This window comes from Nomascus leucogenys, chromosome 21, assembly GCF_006542625.1.
Source record: "Nomascus leucogenys isolate Asia chromosome 21, Asia_NLE_v1, whole genome shotgun sequence".
In the NCBI taxonomy this organism is placed as follows: Eukaryota; Metazoa; Chordata; class Mammalia; order Primates; family Hylobatidae; genus Nomascus; species Nomascus leucogenys.
Window position 1 is genome coordinate 42,966,282 of NC_044401.1, and position 21,643 is coordinate 42,987,924.

Genomic DNA, 21,643 nt, shown 5'->3' on the forward strand with positions numbered 1-21,643 from the left:
TCTAATTATAGTCAAAGAAAACACTCAGCTTCCTTAACAAAACTAGAGGGTAAAACGATCTAACTTCAGATCTATCAGATACACAAATTAGCACTATCCTCCAGAACCAAACTGCATCCACCTGGTTGTAAGAATCTCATTCTAAATCCCAGCACTTTGGGAGGCCGAGGTAGGGGGGATCACGAGGTCAGGAGATCGAGACCATCCTGGCTAACACGGTGAAACCCCGTCTCTACTTTAAAAAAATACAAAAAATTAGCCGGGCGTGGTGGCGGGCGCCTGTAGTCCCAGCTACTCCGGAGGCTGAGGCAGGAGAATGGCGTGAACTAGGGAGGCGGAGCTTGCAGTGAGCAGAGATCGCACCACTGCACTCCAGCCTGGGCGACAGGGCAAGACTCCGTCCAGAGCAAGGCTCCGTCTCAAAAAAAAAAAAAAAAACGCCATTCTATAATTAAAAAATCACTTTAATGCCTCTTAAACTCTCTTAAACAGAGTTCAATACAGTATCACCTTTTACCAAATTCCAGTGCAAAACAAACAAACATTTCAGGTGGCAGTGTACTAAAGGATTCTTGCGAGCAACTCACAGTATAATTTTTGTCAGGTCACTTACTGTGGTAGGCAGAATAATGGCCCCCAAATATGTCTATGTCTTAATCCCTGGAACCTGTAAATATGTTCTGTGGAAAAGGGGAATTAGGTCGCATATGGAATTATGATCACTAATCAGATGACCTTGAGATAGGAAAAGTATCCAGGTGGGCTGGATCACAAGGGTCCTTATAAGTGGAAGAGGGAGGCAGGAGAGTCAGGGTCAGAGTCAGAGAGAGATTTGAAGATGGTAGAAGTGACGAGAAGCCAAGGAACACAGGTGGCCTCTGAAAGCTAGAAAAAGCAAGGAGCAGATTTTCCCTTAAACTTTCCAGAAAGAAATGCCAGTACCTTTAACCCAGTGAGATCCATTTTGGACTTCCAACCTCCAGAACTATAAGGTAACAAATTTGTGTTGTTTTAAGACACCAATTTGCAGTAATTTGTTACAACAGCAATAGAACAGACACCTTCACACTTGCCCTTTCTGGGCCTCAGTTTTCTAATGTGTCCACTGGGGGAGGCAGGGGTGTGCTCTGACATTCTATGGTTGCGAGTCTTCCTGAACCATGAAAGAATCAGGTCTTTGTCAGACCACAAAGATTTTGTGTGTTCAAACCACTGCAACTTCTGAAAACTTTCACATGGTAATAGGAATTGCTTGTCATAAAATTAACTTGACAATATGATGTTAGGATTAAATGACACTACAGAGAAAAATCAGACAAATCCAAAATACTGAAATTCTGTAGGACAACTGTTCTGGTCTCATCAAAAGGTCAATATCTGTAGATAGATAGATAGAGAGAGAGAGAGAGAGAGAGAGGATAGATACACACACATGCACACATACACATACATGGCACACGTATATGGCATTTCTAATATGCAAGTCTAAAGAGATATAGCAACCAAATGTAATTATAACATTTGAATTAAAGAAAAATTTGGGAAATGTGAATATGAACTGATTTTTAGATAAAATTGAGGAAGTATTGTTAGTTTTCCTAGGGGTGATAATGTGGTTATGTAACAAAATGCCCTTATATTTAGGGGATGAATGCCAAACCGTTTTGAGGTAACTGGTCACAATATCTGCAGCTCAATTTTAAATGTTTTATACCAAAAAATAGACACAGATATATGTTAAAATATATGGCAAGATGCTCATAACTATTTAATCTGAGTGGTGGTGATTTAGAGGTGTTTGCTACACTGTTTCTGAATGTTTAGAAATTTTGTAACAAAAATTTGGGGGATTTGTTTTTAAAAACTGTTTACAAATGTTAGTTAAACTTTTGCTCAGAAACTTTACATTTTGGCTTCAAGATGCTCCCTTTGTATAGAATTGTTTAAAACTATTTTGTAGCAACTCAGATTTGTGGCAAGGTAACTACCACCTTATGTAAAATAGTTTAGATAAGTTTCCAGTCAAAAAGCTCATGGGAAGAAAAGTGATGTTCTTCTATGAATCAGTGGGAAATTACTGCCCTCTCATTGAAGAAAGCCTCACTTGGTGGAATGGGGATTTTTAGTCTGAGCAGGTCAGAGATTTTCATTTCTTGATTTTGCCAATGGAAGGGATGAAAGTGAAACTCTGAATATGATAAATAGAAAATTATTGCCAAGTAAAAGAAGGCAGGCACAAAAATTATTCCCTAAACACCAACATCCTACAATGAGTAGCAGAAGGAGGCTGCAAGAAATTTGTGCTTCTAAGTCTGACTAAGGTCACAGAGCTGTGCCAGTCGTTTCCTACGTACACACAAGAGAACATCAGAGAAAAAATTAAACAGTATCATTCTATTAAGCCCAGAGACAAGAACAGGATTAGCTAGAAATAGAATGAAAAATACTTTTATATAGTTTGCCTTTTTGACTTGAGAAAATATGACTAGTCAATACTGATTTCTATTTATATTAAAATAATTCTTAATATAAATATATTAGATATTAAGTATTAAAATAAGTAATAAATATATGAGATATTAAGTACTAAAATAATACTTAATGATTAAAAGTTTTTATTAAAATAGTTTTTAATTTTTATTTGAAAATATATAGTTTAAATCTACGATGGAATTCATACAGAAAATTATAATTTGATCATATTGTGGATGACAGAGTCAAGATATCTGCTACCACCTGGTGGAGCATAACTGAATTGCAGTAAAAGCCTGAGGTGAGAGGGTAGGAGAGATTGTCAACATCTAGCTAAAAGAAATCCCACCTAGGCTGGGTGCAGTGGCTCACGCCTGTAATCCCAACACTTTGGAAGGCCGAGTTGGGCAGATCACCTGAGGTCAAGAGTTTGAGACCAACCTGGCCAACATGGTGAAACCCTGTCTCTACTAAAAAAAAATCAAAAACATTAGCCAGACATGGTAGGAGGTGTTTGTAATCCCAGCTACTCAGGAGGCTGAGGCAGGAGAATTGCTTGAACCTCGGAGGCAGAGGTTGCAGTGAGCCAAGATCGCACCACTGCACTCTAGCCTGGGCGACAGAGTGAGACTCTGTCTCAAAAATAAATAAATAAAAATCCTACCTAAGTCTTCATTCCAGAATCTCTATTTCCTATATTAATGCACAAAAATTTGACGTCTTCCATTATGATTACCAAATATATCCAGTTTATTGAACATTGTGGGCTACAAACTCAAATAGTTTTACTTTCCTCCAGTTACTGCCTTTGGCCAGGCTTTGCCAAATCTTTCCTCCCATCCCTTACTGGAATTTTGGGTAGAATCTACATCTTTCCAGTCATTTTCACTTATTAAAAAGTCTTGTCTATTTTAAAACTTGAGCTTTTGAGACTGAGTCTCGCTCTGTCACCCAGGCTGCAGTGCAGTTGCATGATCTTGGCTCACTGCAACCTTTGCCTCCTGGGTTCAAGCAATTCAGCCTCCCAAGTAGCTGGGATTACAGGGGTATGCTGCCACACCCTGCTCCCCACTAGTTTTTTGTTTTTTTTTTTTTTTTTAGTAGAGACAAGTTTTTGCCATGTTTCCTAGGCTCATCTCAAACTCCTGGACTCAAGCAATCCTCCCCACCCCCTGCCTGCCTTGGCCTCCCAATGTGCTGGGATTACAAGGTGTGAGCCAACATGCCCAGCCAAAACTTGAGTTTCTAATCCAATTTAAGGCTCACATTTTCTCCTCCCCATCACTCCATCAAGAAAACTTTGTCTTAAGAGACTTAAGTGAGAAATGGCCACGGTCTGTTTTTTCACTCGTACCCACTTCCTTTTTCTGGGTCTGAAAAATGGAAGTGTCTGTAATTTATCTGGCCCCTTTTATAGTCCTCTCTTGGCTGCCTTTGCTTCTCTGGCTAAGACCGACACGTTGCTAACATCAAATGACCGAGTAACATACACAGCAGCCAACTATTCACAAAGACAAGTCATTGCCTTTATCCCTGCCTGTGTAGACAAAGAGTCAGAAACAAAGAAAGACCTGGTTGTTTGCTTAAGTTTCTGGTCACCTAAAGAGTGAGCCTAAGTCCTCAGGCCTCCCTGTTAGTTGGTCCCAGTTCTCTTTCTTAACAGTTTTTGTGGTAAGTAAATATAGATCATAGTAAATATAGATAATGAGTAAAGATAACAGGCAAAATAGAATAATGTTACTTGAAATCAATTATTTGGCTCTGATATAAAAAAGACAAAACTAAGCACTATTAACTTAGACAATTTATTTAAAAAGCATTATCCCAATAATGTATGTCATTAATGTACATCATTGGTAACTGAACCAACATATAATTTTAGAAAGTTTTTTTGAGAATATAAAAATAGCCCACAGTTCTATATGCCATTCCCTATTAACAGGAACCAGGACTTCTTAGAGAAATGATTGATTCCATGGCTGTGGTAGGAAATATACAAGCTGAATCTATGATATGTTATTGTGCCAAAAAACAAAGAAGCTATCAAAGTCCACTGTAATTATATCAAAAAGACGCAAGAGCCAACTTGAGGGGCTTCTATAAGCTTAAGATGGAACAATATGAGCATCAGTAAAAGAATATGATTGTAATTGGTTGAAAACTTTTTAACTTTTAAGTTCAGGAGTACATGTGCAGGTTTGTTATATAGGTAAATTCATGTCATGGGGGTTTGTTGTTCCATTTATTTCATCACCCAGGTACTAAGCCTAGTACCCATTAGTTATTTTTCCTGACCCTCTTCCTCCTTCCACCCTCCACCCTTTAGTAGGCCTCAGTTTCTATTATTCCCCTCTATGTATCCATGTGTTCTCATTATTTAGCTCCCACTTATAAGTAAGAACATGTGGTACTTGGTTTTCTGTTCCTGCATGACTTTGCTAAAGATAATGGCCTCCGGCTCCATCCATGTTCCGGCAAAGGACATGATCTTGTCCTTTTTATGGCTGTACAGTATTCCATGGTGTATATGTACCATATTTTCTTTATCCAATCTACCATTGATGAGCATTTAGGTTGATTCCATGTGTCTGCTGTTGTGAAGAGTGCTGCAGTGAACATACACATGCAAGTGTCTTTATGACAGAATGATTTCTATTCCTTTCGGGATATACCCAGCAATGGAATTTCTGGGTCAAATGGTAGTTCTGTTTTTAGGTCTTTGAGGAATCACCACACTGTTTTCCACAATGGCTGCATTAATTTACACTCCCATCAACAGTGTATAAGCATTCCTTTTTCTCCACAACCGTGGCTGTACCTGTTATTTTTTGACTTTTTAATAATAGCCATTCTTACTGGTGTGAAATGGCATCTCATTGTGATTTTGATTTGCATTTCTCTAATGATCAGTGATGTGGAGCTTTTTTTTTCATATGCTTGTTGGCTGCATGTATGTCTCTTGAAAAGTGCCTGTTCATGTCCTTTGCTCACTTTTTAATGAGATTGTTTTTTCTCATAGATTTAAGTTCCTTATAGATGCTAGATATGAGACCTTTGTCAGATGCATAGTTTGCAAAAATTTTCTCCCATTCTGTAGGTTGTCTGAAACAGTTTAAATATATAAAAATTCATTAGTTCATAATACCGCTCTCCTAAACCCCATCCTCCCAAAAAAAGAATTTTTAAAAAACTTAATTCTCATGATTGGAAGCTTCAGGGTAATAAGTTATTATTTGTTCATTGATAAATTAAGAGAAAGAAGTAAGCATTTAGCCTTCCTTTCTCTACTTGAACTGTATTTCAGGGTAATCAAATCATTGATGATGGAAAATTCTTCTTTATGTAAGTATTCAGTTAATATACAGAATTTAGTAACAGACTATATAATAACCTATCTAGCTATATAAGTATGTCAAAACTAATTAAATTGTATGCTTTAAATATGTATATTGTACATCAATTATATACCACGATAAAACTGTCAAAAACTAAATATAACAAGCACAAATAGCAAAAGTAATGACAGGACTAGAAAAATCACCATTCCGCTACACCTAATGAAGCAATGCTGTCAAAAAAGCACTCAAGAATGTAGGAATTAATGTATTTTTGTATTAATGTAATAAAATATATACACCTTAGTCCTAAAGCTAGCAATTTACAGATGACATAATAATATATTTGTAAAATCTTAGAAAAACAAAGTAAAACTAACCAAGCAATTAAAAAATTCTAAAGTTAGCAGGATAGAAAACTAACATAACAGAAATCAACAGCCTTTAGAAACACCAACAGTAACCAATCAGAAAATAAAATAGAGGAGAAAGTTCTATTGACAATAACAACAAAAAAAGATGAATTCTAAGGAATAAATTTAACAAGAAATGTGCAAAATCGGTATGAAGAAAATTTTGAAACACTCCTAAAATACCAAAAACTAGACTTGAATGAATGGAAAGATGTTCTTGAATAGGATCACATTCAAAAGATGTCTGTTCTTCCCAAGTCGATTCACAATTAAATATATCAAGAAGATTTTTTGAAACTAGATAAGTTGATACTAAAGTTCATGTGAAAAAATAAATGTGCAAGAACAGCTTTTAAAAAAAAACTGAAAAATAACCATAAGGCCAGTGGTCAGGTGGGTAGAAAAAAAAAAGGAGAACTGTAAGGGAAAGGTAGCACTACCAGACATTAAAATATATTTTTAAATCTCCAGCCAGGTGCGAGGGCTCACACCTGTATTCCCAGCACTTTGGGAGGCTGAGGCGGGTGGATCACCTGAGGTCAGGAGTTCGAGACCAGCCTGGCCAACATGGCGAAACCCTGTCTCTACTAAAAATACAAAAAATTAGCCAGGCGTGGTGGGGGGCACCTGTAGTCCCAGCTACTCGGGAGGCTGAAGCAGGAGAATTGCTTGAACCCAGGAGGGGGAGGATGCAGTGAGTGCCATTGTACTCCAGCCTGGGCAACAGAACAAGACTCTGTCTCAAAAATAAACAAATAAATAAAATAAAATAAAAAATAAAAAGAAAAGCTCCATAATGAAAGTTTGGTATTGGCACATACATAATCTGTGTAAATGAATTCAAAGTCCAGAATTAAACCTAAATATAAATGTAAATTTAAAATATGGTAGAAAAAAATCATATGGCATCTAAAAAATCACTGGGGCAAATATGACTATTTAATATATGGTGGGAAGACAATGTGATAGCCATTTTGAGGAAGATAAAATTGAATCCACACTTCAAACTATACATAAGAATAAATTCTGCTGGGCTTAGTCACTCACGCCTGTAATCCCAGCACTTTGGGAGGCCAAGGTGGGCTGATGGCTTTAGCTCAGGAGTTCCAGACCATCCTGGGCAACATAGTGAGACCCCTGCTCTCTACAAAAATGCAAAAATTACTCAGGCATGATAGCGCACACGTGTACTCCCAGTTATTCAGGAGGCTGAAGTGGGAGGATTGCTTGAGCCTAGGAGACAGAGGTTGCAGTGAGCCGACATTGCTCCATTGCACTCCAGCCTGGACAATGGAGAGAGACCCCATCTCAAAAAAAAAAAGAAGAATAAGAATAACCTGATAATAGATCAGAGATCTAAACATAAAAGATGATGCTGGCCAGGCATGGTGGCTCACGCCTATAATCCAAGCACTTTGGGAGATAACAAGGTCAGGAGTTCAAGACCAGCCTGGCCAATATGTTGAAACCCCATCTCTACTAAAAATACAAAAATTAGCCGGGCATGGGGGGGCGTGCCTGTAGTCCCAGCCACTCAGGAGGCTGAGGCCGGAGAATCACTTGAACTAGCGATGCAGAAGTTGCAGTGAGCCGAGATCATGCCACTGCACTCTGGCCTGGGTGACAGAGAGAGACTCTGTCTCAAAAAAAAAAAAAAAAGAAGAAGAAGAAGAAGAAGCTAAACCATATAAATACTAGAAGAAATCAATGGTGAATTATTAACCTGAGGAAAGACTTTCTGTGACTCCAAATCCAGATTCAGTAAAAGAAAACACTTATTGATAAATTTGACTATGTAAAAATAAAAAATTGGCACATCACAAAAAAGATCACCAAAGGCAAAGTCAAATGACAAATCACTGAGAGAAAAATATTTGCAACGTCTGTCATAGGTGATGGGCAATACCCCAAAACTCAATATAAAAATGGGCAAAAGACATGAACACACCATTACACAAGGTTAAGAAAAAGGCTGTGAAGGTGAGCAGGCTCTTGTCCTGATAGGTTATAAGCAAAGTTAGCACCATTTCTCTTTTAATAAAAAGAGAAATAATCAAGCTGCAAGGGCTTTTATGTCAGATTGCTTTAAGACACCTCTGAGGGATACTTAACTGAAAATAACCAACTGAGTTAGGAAGCTGCTACATAGCCTGACAACAGGGTTAGTTTTATCAATGATTAATAACAATTGAAGTTTCAGGATAACACCAAATCTTATTTGCGAGTTTGCATTTCTCTCTATCTGGCTTTAAAAGTGACTAAGTAAGAATGTATGCTTAACTTTGAAAAAACAACTCTTTCTAACACTTGAACACACAGCATAATGATCTCTTTAAGCAACAATTCCTTGTTAAGCTGCTGGAGTTAAGATTCTCTCCAACCACTAGATCCTGTGAAACTGTGATAATTCTGTGATAGCCCAGTGGAGAAAGCATAACAGAGGTGCCATTGGCCACCTGGTGGCAATACATCCTAATTGCATGTAAAGTTCTCAAATGGTAATAAACAGCATGCTAACAGACTTGGAAGCTAATTTATACAGACATTTCAAGTAGTTTACAGGTGCCTTAGTTGGAAAGGTCAGCTAAATGCTTAATATCCTTTAAAGGTGCATTAGAAGCAAAGCAAAACATACCTTGTGTTTGCCAAAAGTATTTGTGGGTACTCTCTAGGAAATTCTATTAGGAAATATCTTGGGAGCTAGAAAAGATTCAGAGGGAAAGTAAAACTGCTGACATAGTAGCAATAACCAAAAAATACATAGACTGTAAAGAGATTTCATTAATAATATTAAGAACCTACCACTGTGTGTAGTCACGTGAGCTTGAACAAATCAGTTAAACTTTCAGGGCTTCAATTTCTTTGCCTGAACTGTGAGCTAGCTCAGAGGTCAGCAAATGTTTTCTGTAAAGTACCAGGTAAAACCTTGCAGGCCAGCAGGATGCAGTGGCTGGCACTGTAATCCCAGCTACTCAGCAAGCTGAGGTGGCAGGCTTGCTTGAGTCCAGGAGTCGGAGCCTGCAGTGAGGTATGATTGTGCCACTCCACTCTAGCCTGGGCAACAGAATGATGACTGAACAAAATGAGACTCTGTCTCTGAAAAGAACATTTTTAAATGAAAAAACTTTGCAGGCCATATGTTGTTTGTTGCAACTTCTCAACTCTGTCATTGTAGCATGACAGAAACAATACATGGCTGTGTTCCAACAAAACTTTATTGGTGGACACTGAAATTTGAATTTTACATCGTTTTCACACATTATGAAATACTATTCTTCTAATTTCTTTTTCAAACACTTAAAAATATAAAAACCATTGTTTGAGGGCTATTTAAAACAAAACAAAACAAGCAGCTGACTAGATTTGACTCACGGAGCTGTAGTTTGCAAACCATTGGGCTAGATGTTCTCTAAACTCCAGCTTTGTTGATTAAACTGGTATTGGTTCCTTATTTAGCTAACACTAGGTTTATACTTCTTTTACACTATCTTGCACCTTTTTCTACAGCCTAAAGCAGTTTCTCAAACTGCTTTTATTTACTTTTTATTTACTTACATCCCCATTAAACAAGAATTTAAAAGATGTCACATCTTTTATACAGCTCATATTATTTGAAAAGTAGTTATCTTTGTTCTTCCAAATATGTATGTGGGTTTCCAAATTTTACATGTCCTTCTCCCTGCCTCCCTTCACCACAGATTCCCAGAATTATCCTCATGTGTCTAAGAATCACTGCCTTACTGTTGTTTAAACGTGAAAATTCCCAACTGGGAAGCCCCCAGAAAACCTCACTTCTCTTTTCTACTGTTAAAAAAAAAAAAATAGTTTTCCACTAACTCTGCTGTAAATGAGAATGGCTAACTTAGACTTACTTCATGGAACAGCGAGTTCCAGGTAAGAGCTCTACTTGACCTTCTGTTAGTCCTTTCTTCCACACGGTCAGAATCTGAAGTATGAGCCGAAACAGGAATCCATGCATTCATTCTTCTCCCCTCTTCACCCGTGAGAACACTCATCTTTCCACCAAGATCTGATCAGCTTGACAGCCACATAACTGGTTCTAATAGCTACAAGAATACAATGTTGGAAATGTATACTTATGGTCAGTCTGTGCAAAAATGCCTGTAAATGGTAGAGAAGAGAAAGAAGCTAGCTGCTTTTAGACCCATACCTGGTGACAGGCAGCCTTAAAGCAACTCCTAGAAGGAGACAGCAATTATAAGATGCTCCATCTCCATAAATAAGTCTTCCAAGGTTAAGGAGCTTCATTGCTAAAGAGGAGAGACCCTGGGGGGAATGCACATTGAGTGCCCTCAGTAAGCCAGTAGCCGTGCTGCATTTGGTCACAGCATCTCTCCTATGTGAAGTCAGTGGGGACTATTAACACCTTTGGGACAGCTGAGGAATCATCTTCCTGGACACAGCTGGAAGCTAGTTCACCTTTGGAGTTTTACTACCACCCTCCTTTGCTCCAGGCCTCAGAGTTCTCTGTGCATTTATTTCCTTCCACTTAGCTGGGACAGTATTCTCAAGTCTTACTTCCATTACATGCAGACATCTTCTCTACACTCTCTCCATTCTAGAATTTCATGTCTTAAAAACAGAAAGCGGAAAGTCTTGCAGACTTCTGCTTTCTAACATGCAACATCTCCGTCCTGTGACAATGAGGACAGACTGACTACTGGCTTTAATGGGGGAAAGGCCAGGGAGAAGTTTAAGAAGAATAAAAATGCAGGTAAATGCCTGAAATATTATCCAGCCACGTTTATTTTTCAGTATTTATATAGGTTCTTAGATGACTTGCTTGCACAATTTCATATCTATAATCATCAACCCATCTACTGAAATTAATTGGCAAATACACTTTCTACTTCTAACCCCATTTTCCTCAACTGAGCACTTCTCTCTACTGTGGCCCTATGTTTCCATATTAGAGTAAGATCACTTGATAAACTTTTATGCAACTGTTAAATGTCACATTGAGGAAGAATATGTGATAATATTCACAATAAAAATAATAAAGGTGTGTGCAATAATAAAGGAACTGTGCAATCACAATTTTATAATGTATATACTTAAATATAGCCTTTAAAAAACGGTTGCAAAATTCCTCACCAGAATTTTAAAAGGTATCTCTCAGTGGTGAAATTACAAGTGGGATTATTGGTAATAATGATTTTCTTTTCATATGTTCGAGTATTTCTGAAACTGCCTTTACAGAATTATAACTGAGAAAATTATGACAGTGAAAGAAATCAGACCTAACCGACTCTACCTCGCTTCTAACCTTTAAGTTGTCCTTGTTCATTCTTAAGCATAGGCCAGATTAATGGAAGGAATTCAGTTCATCACTTGACTCTGAAACAAAGTTGATAATAGCCCTTTCTGAAAAGACCCTCTCCTGGTCTGGGGACAAGTCTGTCTTTGTAGCACTAACAAAGTAACTACAAGATTAGAAATTACAGTTTAGAGGTCACGTAGTCTCTGGCTCTAAGAGTCTGAACCTCCCCAAATTGTTCCTAGGGATAATATCATTATTGTAAAACCTAAGATCAGTACTTGAGATATTTTGGAGACCCTGCACTCGACTAATCAGGCGACACTAACCAGACCAGCAATCTGGCTCAACCGGTGCCGCGATCCCACCCAGAAACAGAAAACAGCAAGAAAAATTCACTTCGACCCCCTATGATTCCATCTCCAACCTGACCAATTAGCACTCCCCACTTCCCAAGCCTCTACCCAGCAAATTATCCTTAAAAACTCTGATCTGGGCCAGGCGCAGTGGCTCACGCCTGTAATCTCAGCACTTTGGGAGGCCAAGACGGGCGGATCATGAGGTCAAGAGATCAAGACCATCCTGGCCAACATAGTGAAACCGCATCTAAAATATACAAGAATACTAAAAATACAAGAATTAGCCAGGCGTGGTGGTGCACGCCTGTAGTCCCAGCTACTCGGGAGGCTGAGGCAAGAGAATTGTTTGAACCCGGGAGGCAGAGGTTGCAGTGAGCGGAGATCATGCCACTGCACTCCAGCTTGGCAACAGAGCAAGACTCCATCTCAAAAAACAAAAGACAATACTTATCAAAGTTTAATGTGTGTAGGACTCACCTGGGGAAACTTTATTGCAGGGTGCGATGGCTCATGCCTGTAATCCCAGCACTTTGGGAGGCCGAGGCAGGCAGATCACCTGAGGTCGGGAGTTCGAGACCAGCCTGACCAACATGGAGAAATCCCGTCTCTACTGAAAATAGAAAAATTAGCCGGGCATGGTGGCACATGCCAGAGGCTGAGGCAGGAGAATCGCTTGAACCCAGGAGGCGGAGGTTGCGATGAGTCGAGATCGCGCCGTTGCACTCCAGCCTGGGCAACGAAAGCGAAACTCCGTCTCAAAAAAAAAAAGAAAACCTCTGATCCCCAAATGCTCAGGGAAACTGGTTTGAGTAATAATAAAATCCTGGTCTCCTACACAGCCGACTCTACGCGAATTACTCTTTCTCCATTACAATTTCCCTGTGTTGATAGGGCTCTGTCTAGACAGTGGGCAAGGTGAACCTATTGGGCAGCTACATTTCTACAATGCACATGTACATTTCTACAATTCACATGTTATTATAAAAATAACACTATTTTTATAATCAGAGAAATATTTTTAAAACTAAAAGCATTTATTGAAGTATGATTTGTACACTATGTATATGCTGTACTTCAAAAAATGGTTTTAAAAAAAGAGCAGGGATCTTCAACGACAAGAATAATAAAGAGAAGAAACATTCCCTGAAATTACCTCAGTCTCTGGTTGAGCTTTCTTGCTCACCAAGGAAATTGTTTATACTAATTAAATTTCCTGTCTGTCCCATGGAAAATGTACTGTCTTTTTTTTTAATTCTCAGATATTAATGTGCTTAATAAAAATATTTTTCAAATCATGTGTATACTAATTACTGATCCAAAGAGAAGACTGTACTATGATTGTACTATCGCCCCACAAATGACTACAGAACCAGGAAGTAACCTCGATATGTCATATAGATGATGAATGTCCTGGCTCACAGGTTCAGTCATGAAGAACCTGTTGTGTAAAAATCTGGTCTAACTACTTGTCCAAGACTTCGTAACTGCTGACCCCACCCTCTCTCTCCAGGCTCTGCTCTGTCTCATTTATTTCAGGAGAAATCTGACGGCCTCACCTTCTCACATAGGGTTGTAGGTCAGATAAGGTAGAGGAATGGTATCAGAAGTAGGAACAGCACTGGTCTTAGGCACAACTAGTGAAAAATTATGAATGTGATGAAGAAGAGCTCCCCTGTCACTGCCAAATCTGGGCATACAAATACAGTCACACTGTGAGGTACTGCGGGTTAGAACGTCAACATATGAATTTAGGTTGGGGACACAGTTCAAACCATAACAGGCATGAAGGATCAACAGAAATCAGGCTGGCAAACGGAAGCAAAAGGAAGTGTTTCCAACCTAAGCAAAGAAGCAAAAGGAATAGGGCACCTTAGGAGAATTTGACAGGAGCCAGGTCAGAGAGGGCTGTGCCAGAGAGTGAGAAGTACACTCTAAGGATAATGGAAAACTATCGAAGGACTTTTGTTAAGGAAACAATACAATCGGCTTTGCTTTCTAGAAGAAATATTTGGATATTGTGCATAGAAAGAGGAGCATGGTTGAAGGAGGAGGCCAGGGGAAGCTATTGCTGTTCTTCAGCGGTGAGATAACCACAGCCTGAGCCAGGGTAGTGCAGGCCAGATGGACAGAAGTGAAGGGAGTCGATGTAACTGACAAGCGCTGGGAATTCCTGGATGAGAGGGCTGAGCATGAAGGAAGAGTGGAGGATAACACCCATCTTTCTGACTTGGGAAATGAGAAGACCAAGGCATGGACTGTGAAAGGATGACAATATACAGGAGAAAGTGAAGGGGTCAGTCGGAAGTAGACCCTGTAACCAAGAGACCACCCAATGTTATCCACTTAACATCTCTACTAAGTGCCACATTTTACATTATGAAAGGAAAGAAGAAAAACTACTTAGATATCCAACCTGGCTTGGTTATAGTGATGAGAATTTTATCTCTTCTATTTCAAATATTGAAAAATTAACCCAAAAATCGAAATGCATCCTTCTATCCTGTTTTACTTTCTTCATCTCCCTTTATATTTCTAGACCCTTCACAATGCAGCTGAGGACAAAAAAATGTAAGGATGGTTGCTATAGTTTGTAAGATTTCTGGAAACAAAAATATGATGTTTCCATTTAGGAACACTAACTACACATATACCAGACACAGAGTTAAATTTTCTACATACATTTTCCATTTAATTCTCACAACCCTGTGAGGTAGTTATTATGATCTCCATTTTACAGACAAGGAAACAGATGCTCAGAAAGGTGAAGTCACCTGCCCAGGTTTACACAGCTATGCAGATTATTGAACTCAGCTGTCCCTCACTCCAAAGCCCATGCTATTAACTGCTATGGTACTCTACCTCCAGCAAGCCCTCTTTTGAAAACTGGGATGAAGTTAAAGCCATTCCACAAAAGCCTTCTTTTTTTCATACCTTTTTTTACTGAAAAATAATAAAATATTCTTAGTAAAAGCATCCCACGAACTTGAGCTCCATTTTAGAATACAGTATGAATAATGCTCCTGGAACTGTGCAACCCAGCAGGTCCATAACTGTGCTAGCTGGGATCAAACTACCAGGCCTCAGACTTAATTCAGGCCATGTATAGAGAATGCCAACCAACTCACTTATATGAACAGACTTGTTAAGTTACTGATCAAACTGTCCAAGCATCTGGGCCATCCCTTGGCCAGCAATGCAGAGAAACTGGAGCCCTGTGATCATCAGGGAATATAACCTTGAATTCCTGGCTGTCCTGTTGTATTTTCTTTACTTTGGATTCTTTTCTTTTCTTTTTTTTTTTTTTTTTTTTTTTTTTTTGACGAAGTCTCACTCTGTTGCCCAAGCTGGAGTGCAGTGGTGTGATCTTGGCTCACTACAATCTCCATCTCCCAGGTACAAGCGATTCTCCTGCTTCAGCCTCCTGAGTAGCTGAGACTACAGGCGGGTGCCACCGTGCCAGGCTAATTTGTGTATTTTTAGTAAAGACAGGATTTCACTATGTTGGCCAGGCAGGTCTTGAACTCCTGATCTCGTGATCCACCCACCTCAGCCTCCCAAAGTGCTGGGATTACAGGCATGAGCCACCGTGCCTGGCCTAAAACTTGACCAAGACATGTTTATCCAATGCCCTTCAAGGACTCCGGAAATCCATGTTGGCTGGTTGCCCTCTTCTCCCAGTGAGAAAGTGGTGAGATCTATGAATTTTTTTCACATGTTTGCTGGGCAGCTGCTGTGTTTCATAATCTAGGAGATGTGATGGCTAATGGTCAAGACAACAGTTTCTGCCATGGAAGAGATTATAATCAGATCAGCAAGAAGATAAAAGAAAATATATGTGTAATAACTGAGATAACAGGAATATGTAGTACAAACCAAGAACTAGAGGAAACCACAGAAGGCTCTGGGTGGTGTGGTTTTTGAAAGCAGTATTGCATGTAGGTTAACGGAGAACAGAAGGAACGACATCCTTGTCAAGGGGCATTGTATGAACAAGGAGACAGGAGCAAGAACGAGAATGAGAAAGAGGTGCAAGAGGATCTAAAAGGACCCAGCTAGAGAGAAACTCTGAGAGAGAATCTGGTTCAGGAAGATCTGTGAGTACTTGGAAGCTATTCTTAAAATTGTAAATGAATTTGATAGATGACAGGAAGTACCCAAGTTAGGAAGCAATATTTTTTCAGTGTATGAGAAAGAGCTTGGTTTTCAGGAGAAACTAGAAGGGTAGGATCCAACCAAGGAGTGTCAACAATAAGCCAATAAGAGGGTGATGAAAGCTTTAAGGGAGTGATAGCTATGAAAACAGCAAGGAAGGGTGAATCTGAAAGACGTTGCAAAGTCATCACTGTCAATATGTTTGCATAATTCCTGGCAATATTCCCCCTCAGTTTCTATGCAATGAGATTTAAGCTGTAAATTGCCAACATCTTAGAAGTATTATGCCAAGACCTCATTTGTTTAGTTTAATGTAAGGTTTGGGTTGCTAATACGCTATTTCAGTCTTTAAATTTCCTCTGTAAGAATCCAGTGTTTCTAAATACCAATGGATACAAATAAATAGAAGTTTTAAAGTTTAACTCTCCCTTCCCTTCTCTCCCAGGTGGCTGTGTCAGTGCAGGTGAAAAGGAATACTAGAAGGATCCAAGCGGAAATGACAAAGAAGATAATGACACTTCCATGAATTGGTGAAGCTATAGCCACCACCTGTCCCTGTTGATTAAAGGGCTCCACCTGCCTAGGCACAGCATCCTCAGTTAGGATTGGGGGTAGGCCATTGGGCTAGGACAAAACTTTGCAGGACTGACACATTACAGGCCCCCATGTAGTATATACCAGATGTGCTGCAACAGGAACCCAGAATCCACCTGCACCCACCTCAATATGAATAGCACGTGTTGCCAACATCTGCTTTGGCTCTTTCTTCAGCTGTTTTCATGTGTTTTCTCTTTGTAAAAATGGTTTCCACCTAGCAGTGGACTACTCTTCCGGATTTCCACCTTTTCACCTCCCTCCTGCCTCTATAAACTTAGGAACCAACATTGTAAGTTACTAAGCTTCTAAATGTAATGCATATGAGAACCACCTGGGAGCTCTTTTCGAAATGCAGACTCTAGAGCCCACCCTCAAGAGATTGTAATTTAATGAATCTAGGAACGGGACTCAGGAATCTGCACTGAACAGGCATCCCAGCTGACTCTGGTGTGGGTGGTTCCCAGCCCAATTTACCAGAGTACTGCTAAGTTGAACCCCAGCAGCATAATTAATCCATGCTAAAACCAAACTCATAAATTAACATTTATCAAGAAGCCTTTGAGAGCGTGGTTCTATGATTATGTATGAGTCTTAGGGCTCATTTTTCCTAGGGTGTAAACTCATACTAAGTCACAGTGGGAGAGCCTATGATTCCAGTGTATATTTCTGGCAGGGCAGAATTTTCTCTATAGGGACAGGCACAGCAACATCGATTGTATAACATTACTCCACCCTGGAATTTACTATTAGTCATAAAAACTGAGGCAACTCCAGTATTGCTGGTTTATTTGATGAGTATTCAGGGTGGGTAGGACTCTACAACAACTTCTTTCTCCCCTAAAGGGCAAAAACGCAACTCAACTCACAATCCAGGCTACTGAGTAAAGGTTTGAATGACCCCTGAGCCCATACAAGCTTCTCTACATTGTTCTGAGAGGGCCCAAAAGCCACTGGGGTTGCTGAGACCACTGGTTCCTTTGTCCTGAAGGGAAAAGGGAGGGAAATGATTGCTGCTACACTCACTTTGAAGTGAGAAAAGTTGGGGGTGACTGAAAATTTTACTCTGAAAAGATGTTGGGTAGCTCGTTGTTTCTATAGCCCTGCAAACTATGCTCCTGATACAGAGTGGGGCAAGTGGGGCAGGAAAGTGCTGGGAAGGGAAAAGCGTAGTCCCTGGCTGGGGATCCAGCCCCAGACCTGTGCCCACAGACCTTGGTGAGGATGGGCATTTCTGTTTTCATGCCCAAATATTGCATTTCCCAAGACCACCTTGGGCTGCCATGCCCCTATCCTGTGCCTATAAAAATTCCAAGATCCTAGCGGGCACACACACAAGCAGCTGGACATCAAGAGGAACACACCAATGGCTGAGGACACAAGCGGCTGGAAATTGAGAGGAACACACCGGCGTAAGAGCACACCGACAGGGACCGGCAGATGCTGGAAAGGAACACACCAGCGTAAGAGCACACCCACAGGCACTGACAGACTTCGGCAGGCCATAGACTGGTGGAACAATGCAGAGTTTGGCTGGGGTGGTCGGAGAAGAGCCCAGCTGCCCGGAAGCCAGACTGCAGGGGAAAACCACCTTCCCACTCCAGCCCCCTTCTGGCCTTACGGTCTACCTCGCTGAGAGCTACCACTCAATAAAAATCCTTACACTCATTCTCCAAGCCCACATGTGATCTGGTTCTTCTGGTACACCAAGGCAAAAGCCCCGGGATACAGAACGCCCTCTGTCCTTATGATAAGGCAGAGGGTCTAACCGAGCTGATTGACACAAGCCACCTACAGACAGCAAAGCTAAAAGAGTACTCTGTAACACACACCCACTGAGGCTTCAGAAGCTGTAAGTAATCACCCCTAGATGCTGCTGTGGGGTCGGAGCCCCACAACCTACCCTTCTGCATGCTCCCCCTAGAGGTTTGAGCAGCTGGGCACTGAAGAAGTGAGCCACTCCCCCTGTCACATGCCCTCTGAGGGGGACAAGGGAACTTTTCCCGTTTCACTCCCACGCCTCGCCCTCTATGTCCTGGCACCCAGAGGGGAGCCCTAGGGCAGGCACACCCCCAGACTTGTTGGCTTTAGTTATGTTCATCCCATCTTCCATCTTCATTCTCAGTGCATCTGCATAAGCCTCATTGAAGTTAGCCAAGTCCAGGACCATAGAAGCACATATGGGTTAAACAGTCCCCTCACATTCCAATCCCAGCCTTCCTTTCCCCTAAAGCATCTCCAACCCTAATTCACTGCAAAGTACTAACCTCTAACTCACGGAGGCTCAGAAATCACCTTTTGGGGATCTCCTTATGTCCTCACTCCCTGGCTGTTACTGACAACCAGCCCCAATGGAAAGCCAGAGCCCTCTGTGGCCGGAATGAGTTTTTTTAATTTGCCTTGTCTTGGCTCCAATTTTTGTTACTTTTTACAATAAAAAAGTTTTTCCTGTACTTTTAGGAATTTTCTATAGCCAGAGAAGTCAAGGATGTCCAAGAAACTCCAAGTGGCTAGAATACCATGACCCCAATAATTAGTATGTGGTTAGCTAACAGATGTAAATTCATATGTACATTATACTTTTTGAGAAATAACTATCAGCTCAATTAAAGATAATCATTAAAGAAAATTTAATGCAGACTGTGTATACGCATTTGAGACAGGGTCTCACTCTGTTGCCCAGGCTGCAGTGCAGTGGTGTGATCATAGCTCACTGTAACCTTGAACTCTTGGGCTCAAACGATCCTCCCGCCTCAGCCTCCTGCGGAGCTGGGACTTACAGGTATGCACCACCATGACTGGCTTACTTTTTTTGTTTGTTTTTTGTAGAGACAGGGTCTCACTGAGTTGCCCAGGCTGGTCTCAAACTCCTGTCCTCAAGCGACCCTGCCACCCTGGCCAGGATTATAGGTATGAGCCCCTGCTCCCAAATAAACTGTATATTTAAAAAGAGTTTATAATCTAGAGAAAATGTAAGTAAATATAAATAGCTATGTTTAGATACATTTTTGTTAAGTTCTCAACACTTCTCTAAAATTATTTAATCTAACATCATTTTTCCAATATTATAAAACTTCCTCCTGCCTTGTGCAGCAACTTCTGAACTGTCATCCTTGCCAACTTTAGACTGTTGAAATGGATACAGGCAGGTTCCTAGAGAAGTATGGAAGTAGAATAGACTCTTGTGGTTTAACAAATTAGAACAAGTTTTTAAATCAAAGAAACACCAGCTTTACAGGTAAACTGAGAGGTGATCATCTAATTGATGTGATGCATAGATGCTATAAACCACCTTACTTCCCAAAGTGTATTTGTTCACCTCATTCATAAAATTTCACCATTCTATTTCTTCATCTTAAAGCACTTACTCTGTCAAAATGTAGATACCCATAAGATTTTTTTACATGTACCGTTTTGCAAAAGATTTGCAGAGTCTTTTCTAAGAGTCCATTCTATTTTTTTTTTCATATCCTTTAGACTCAGTAAGAGTCCATTTTAATAGATGACATAGGAAAAGTAGGAGAGGACAGATACATCTACGGGGACTGGGGAAAGGATAGAAATCTGAGAGCCTGATGGTTTTGGCTTCAGCAATCCATAAATTCATTAAGCCTGGAACTTAATGCCTTTACCAACAGAAGAATTATATACACAGATTCATCCATTAGCTAACTCTTTTATGCCAATGGACACCGCCGAGGAAGCCTAGTTAAAGTCTCTCTTCCCACTGCTGTCATATCTAAGTCAGAATCTCCTAAAGAACCCAAACAGCTGCAGACACTCTTCATCTGAGAGTTGAGCTTTGAAACAACCGACGAGACTCTGAAGAGCTGTTCTGAGCAATGGGGAATGCTCACCAGCTGTGTGGTAATGAGAGATCCCGACACCAAGCACTCCAGGGGCTTTGGGTTTGTCACATATGCCCTTGTGGAGGAGGTGGATGCAGCCACGAATGCAAGGCCACACAAGGAGGATGGAAGAGTTGCGAAACCAAAGGGAGCTGTCTCAAGAGAAGATTCTCAGAGACTAGGTGCCCACTTAACTCTGAAAAAGATATTTGTTGGTGGCGTTAAAGACACCGAAGAACATCACTTAAGAGATTATTTTGAAGAGTATGGGAAGAATTGAAGTGATTGAAATAATGACTGGCCGAGACAGTGGCAAAAAGAGGGGCGTTGCTTTTGTAAACTTTGGCAAAAAGAGCGGCTTTGTTTTTGTAATCATGGCTCCGTAGATAAGACTGTCATTCAGAAATACCATACTGTGAATGGCCACCACTGTGAAGTAAAGAAAGCCCTGTAGTAGCAAGAGATGGCTAGTTTTTCGTCCAGCCAAAGAGGCTGCAGTTGTTCTGGAAACTTTGGTGGTGGTCGTGGAGGTGGCAATAAGGATGGCTATAATGGATTTTGTGATGATAGTGGTTATGAAGGAGGCAGACCTGGTTACTCTGGAGGAAGCAGAGGCTATGGAAGTGGTGGACAGGATTCTGGAAACCAAGGCAGTGGGTACGGGGGGGTGGCAGCCATGACAGCTATAATAATGGAGGAGGCGTAAGTGACTTTGGTGGCGAGAGTGGAAGCAATTTGGGAGGGGGTGGAAGCTACAGTGATTTCTGAAAAAAACAACAATCAATCTTAAAATTTGGACTCATGAAGGGAGGAAACTTTGGAGGCAGAATCTCTGGCCCCTATGGTGGTGAAGACCAATACTTTGCCAAACCACAAAACCAAGGTGGCTATGGCAGTTCCAGCAACAGCAGTAGCTATGGCAATGGCAGAAGATTTCAATTCCTGCCAGGAAACAAGGCTTAGCAGGAGAGGAGAGCCAGAGAAGTGACAGGGAGCTTACAGGTTACAATAGATTCATGAACTTAGCCAAACATATTGGTGGCAGGGCCTAGCTGCTACAAAGAAGGCATATTTTAGACAATACTCATGTGCATGGGCAAAAAAAAAACTCAAGGAGTGTATTTGTGACTAATTGTATAGCAGGTTATTTTAGTTTCTGTTCTGTGGAAAGCAGAAAGCATTCCAACAAAAG

At 40.5% G+C, this 21,643-nt stretch overlaps 1 pseudogene; it reads left to right on the top strand.

The window, feature by feature from the left end:
* LOC100589447 overlaps window positions 1-21,414 on the top strand; it is a 30,774-nt pseudogene extending 9,360 nt beyond the window's left edge.
* The last annotated feature ends 229 nt before the right edge of the window (window positions 21,415-21,643 follow it).